Here is a 4,945-nt window from a genome sequence, read left to right on the forward strand (position 1 = left end):
AAAGCCTTGTGCTGCACGTACTTGTATCATTGTTAAAAAACAAACGCAATTAAGAACATACATCATCAGTATTATTGTGTGATAACATAAATACAATCATTCCTGCTTAGCTCAGTTTCAAATTTGAGACAAAAGGATTAATTCGAAATCTCACATCTTCTATATTCATAACAATTCATTTCCCTGATCTTTATCACATTGTAATTAATGAGGTCAAACTATCAAACACTTGGGTTTGCGAGGCACAAACAAATCCCTGACTACTGCCATCTTAATCAATGTGATGTAAATGAATCTGACCCTGAATCAGCGTCACTGTCATTTAAGCTCAGGTCTGTGCACGAGGACTCTGCACCTTCATCCGCCCTTCATCCCCCCCAAGACTGCAAAGAAGTGTTTTATATGGATAGAGTTGACATTGTCATTTCACTGGCAGATGTTTGGAAAATTAATAGCTTCTGAGACGTCATTTAAATAACGTCCTCTGTCCTTAATTAGCTTCTTAAAGGGGAGAACCAGTCAATAGTCATTTGAGGTAAAAGGTCACCTTGATTGTGTTCTGGTGACTTTTAGGTCAAGTGTCACCTTAATTAAGTTTAGCTGGCAGCTTGACAGCGAAATGCAAATGGCACTGAAAATGCAGATGGATAAAAATAAAGAACCCTTTTCCATCTCTTTATTTATGGAACAGGACTGCAGCTTAAGTAATTATGCGCCTCGCAGTTATGACAATGAGTTTGGGAATTTCCTGCTATCCTCCTTAAAATCTGCTCCATCATCACTGTGTGAGCAAGTCTGTGCTGCTGCTGCATTTTAACGAGGCCGAGGCGACGGACAGGCCTCCGTTAATAAACCTGAAGATGAAACATGGCCCTGGCTGCGCTGTATCGACGCCTCCTATGCGAGCTGGCAGATTCAGGACGTTCCTTGTGTACCCTCTGTCATCATTAGCCCCGGCGCGGGCAGGATCCCATCAGAGTATCCATCGACGCCCAGCGATGTGAGACACTGGGAGGACAGGGGGGGAGGGAGGCTGATTGCTCACATGGCTGAAGATTCATTTTGGCTTAACCATCCCTCTGTAACCGCGATTGGCTGAACTAACGACCCATCAGTACACCCGATTACACGACGGTAGTGAGGCCGGTGAATGATGGTGTCGCTCCCCCCGGGGGTGTAATCCCGATAAGTAATTTCCACATTGAAGGAAAAACAAAACAACAACAAAAGAAATGTTGCTTTAGTGCCCAAAAAGTTGTGAGAGCTCTGGCTGCTGCAGCTTCGGTCACGCGAAGGTAAATGTTTGCGCTGTAGCAACGAGACCATCGTGACCTTTGAGAATATCTCGGTCTTCAAGCAAAGGCTGAAGCTACAGGAAGTTGAGGCTCCGAGGGGAAACCTTATTAAGGTTATGCAAATGTATTAATTCTGGTGGAAGAGAAAAAGCAAAACTGTTCTTTAGTATACGAGGGAAACTGGTGAATCGCTAAATGTAAATTCGAGAGAAGTATGTGTTTGAAAAGCACAAGATATTCTTTCAACTTCATTTCTTGTAAATGCTCTTTTGGGTTATGTGTCTTTTTTCCCAGTGCTGTGAGTTTGATTTAATGTGATTCAAGGTATGATGGTAAAAATGAATATGAAGGGCTGGAGAGGGAAGTGTGGACTGATTAGGAGGAACAACAGATTATCTTTACAGGGCAGAGGGAAGTCAAGCGTCTGCACTGAGACGTGTGACTTTCATTAACACTCAGCAGATGGAGGGTGGACTCACAGCGTCTCATCGCTCAGCCTGTTCACTCACAACCATTGGATTTAATATTCTCCTCTTTGGATTATGACACTGCACAGAGGCTCCATTTCCCCTCAGGATGTTAGGGTTGGTGAATTATGAAGTACATAACATTAAATGAACATGTATGGCTTCAAATTGTCCATCCGTCCATCCGTCGTGACAATGTCTGAACTCAACCATACAGTCAAACTACAGGTGATGAATTCTGACCTTCAGACCCATCCACAAATTAGCAAAGCGGCCATGACAGTTCTGACCTTTACAGAGTTTATCTACAGCCTCAACTATTTGTGAGAATGTCACTGTGCGGTCCGACAGTGGAAGTCGGGGACATGATGTAACTTCTGGTTTCCTCAGCCTGAACCGGAGCAGACACCGCCCTGGAAGAATCTGTCAGTCAATCAGAGCCTTGTCATACTCACAAACTGAGGAGGGGTCGATGAGGGCGGGGTTTCAGTTTGATCAGCTATTATCACCCCCCCCCCCAACCACCTTAACCTTTATATTATCATTCAATGAGTTTGAAAACCTTGATTTCTCATGGTCATTGAAAGACTTAAAACATATCATTTGGTTTTGATAAAAATAGATGAACCAATCACGTTCCTTCCTTATTTAAATTTCTCTGTCCAATTAAGATGAATTAATTATCTATGTACAGCTCACCTGGTGGAGCTACACGCCTCTGCAGCTACCCCTGGGTTCGATTCCAGGTTGCATGTGGCTCCATACTCTCTCTGAACCCCTTTCATCACTAGCTCTCCCTCTGTACTATGATAATGAAGGCCACAAAGCCCATACAAAATATACCATAAAGATGTATTATTTAACCCAACTAGTATCATCAAAGTCAGAAGATCCCTCAACTCTGCCAAGGCTGAACAATCCTATACAATTATGTAGATGTTCTACTATCTATTCACCAAGTTTGGTGGAAACTGGTAATGTAGTTTTTGCACAATCTCAACAATTGACCAACAGATTAACCGACCAACTAAAGCTGCAAAAACTTTCCCCCCACTCCTCCACAAAATTTCATAGAAATCCATAATTAGTAATAATAAGTAATATTTTCATAATCCTGCAAACAAACAAACACACAACGCAGCTAATAAATGACACACACCAAACGATAACAAGCCATCAGCCACTTTATTTAGAAAGAGTCCCAAAAAATAAACAAGTTAGCACACATTCCATATACAAAATGTCAGTGAGAATAGCCCGAATATGCGATGAGACCACGGTTTATGTTTCTATTGTTGATTACAAAAAACAACAGTGGTAGTAATAGTACAGTTTGCCTCCCTCACTTGTCGCAGTGGAGGGCTCGTCACATGTCAAATTGTAGGAAAAGAAATTAATAAAAACCAAAATATACCCAATAGTTTAAACTCTGAGAACTTATGTCCGTATATCTTAAAAAAGAAAAAAGAAATTGTACTTTCTGAATAAGTAGAAATCAAATTTAGTCTTTGACGGCAGCAAAGTAGCTCTGACGCTTTAATGCAAAGGGGCTATAATTTTTCATATTTAAACTTTTTATATAAAATATATGTATATACTGTATATATGTCTAACATTGTATTTTCCAACTTCAAACAGTTAACCTCACGACTTCAACATTGAAAATGAAAAAGTGAAACCGCATGTTTGGCAGTAATGAAATAAAACTCATGTAGTATTTGCGGGCAACAACATGCAACTGGTGCTACTTCATTGTCAGATCAATGCGAAAAATACATGAAGACTGGAAAACAAAGCAAAAAAAGAAAGGCTATTGTATTAGCACTGTCATTGCCACCGACTGTACATCTAGATACAAAAGTCACAGAGTGTCTCATTTACATTCACTGAGATGACAGTGATTTGATTATATTAAATATTCATATCTACCGGCACTAGAATTTGGCACTCTCACTTATTTGGCATTTTAAAAAAACCACCACGTTGAACCATTTGGATGCTGATGCCTCTTTTTCGATGTCACTTCCAAAAGTGCGATGCGATAAACACCAGACTGTTTATTTTTTTGTGTGTCTTTTATTTTTTTGTCTTCGTTTCGCATTCGTCGCGTGTAAACAGATTCCGTTTTCCTGTCGTTTGAAAGTAGAACATCGACCCTGGTCCTCGTCAGAAAAAATACAAACAGCAAAAGCACTGAAGCCAACGAAGAGACAGGAAGTGTAAAGCAATATAAAAAAAACAGAATTTGAAAAAACTAAATCGCTGCACCGACTGTCAACAAGAAAGAAAAAAAATAGAGAAGAATTGATTTCCCAAATGTCAAGCATTGACATACATTTTTATATCAACACCAAATGTTAAAGAATAAAATATACAGGAAAAGTTTAGAATAGGAATTAATTACATGATTTCAACATCTCTCCCCCCCCCCCCCCCCACACGCGATGTATTTGGCTTTGAAAATATGGAACTAGAAGCTGTTTAGTATTTTTCTCTTTCTTTACACTCACACATTAATATGTTTATATTCAACCAGTATGTAAGCAAGTTTATTTAAAAGCTATTTTGTGAAAATACATAAAAATACTTTTTTTTTTTGCAAATAAACTTTTGTTTTCTTAGATTTTCTTACAAAAGAAAAAGGAAAAAAAAAAAAAGACAATTTCACATCTTAATGCAGATGGTATCAAGTGTGCTTGAAAATCCTGTTTGGTGGCGGTGGCTACAGAAACAGTGTGTTTTTGATGACATCTTCCCCTGACGCACACACACATACACACTCGCCTTTCACTCACACACACACACACACACAAACAGCCGAGGTGACTAAAACTCAAACTCCCAGAAGCAGCCGGTGCCGTCAATCAAGCCCTCTTTGCTTCTCGGTCCAGTCCAGAAAGATTGACAGGAAAGCATGGTGTCACCAGTTTAGAAAAAGAAAAAAAAGGAGAGCCTCCATTTTGATATTCCCACATGTAATTCCGCCCAGAGGGGGGGAGGGGCGGTGTTTCCGAAAATGGTGAGAAATCGAGACAGAGGGCGACAATATGAGTCTTTTGTGAGAGACTCCCATCGCCTGCATTTCCATTTTTTCACCAGACAAGTCACAGAAACAAAAAAGTGCCGGAACAGAAGGAGGGAGGGAGGGTTCGAAGAAAAAAGAGAAGAAGAGAATCGCTCAAT

At 40.1% G+C, this 4,945-nt stretch overlaps 1 protein-coding gene across 3 annotated transcripts in view; it reads right to left on the bottom strand.

The window, feature by feature from the left end:
- Positions 1 to 2,928: 2,928 nt before the first annotated feature.
- gria2b (glutamate receptor, ionotropic, AMPA 2b) overlaps positions 2,929 to 4,945 on the bottom strand; it is a 40,303-nt gene continuing 38,286 nt past the window's right edge. For all 3 annotated transcript variants that reach the window (XM_062394024.1, XM_062394023.1, XM_062394027.1), the window contains exon 16: positions 2,929 to 4,945. This exon is cut by the window's right edge and continues 202 nt beyond it. The gene's annotated coding sequence lies outside the window, so the exon portion shown is untranslated.

The sequence above is a fragment of the Platichthys flesus genome, chromosome 8 (genome assembly GCF_949316205.1).
Source record: "Platichthys flesus chromosome 8, fPlaFle2.1, whole genome shotgun sequence".
Classification (NCBI taxonomy): domain Eukaryota; kingdom Metazoa; phylum Chordata; class Actinopteri; order Pleuronectiformes; family Pleuronectidae; genus Platichthys; species Platichthys flesus.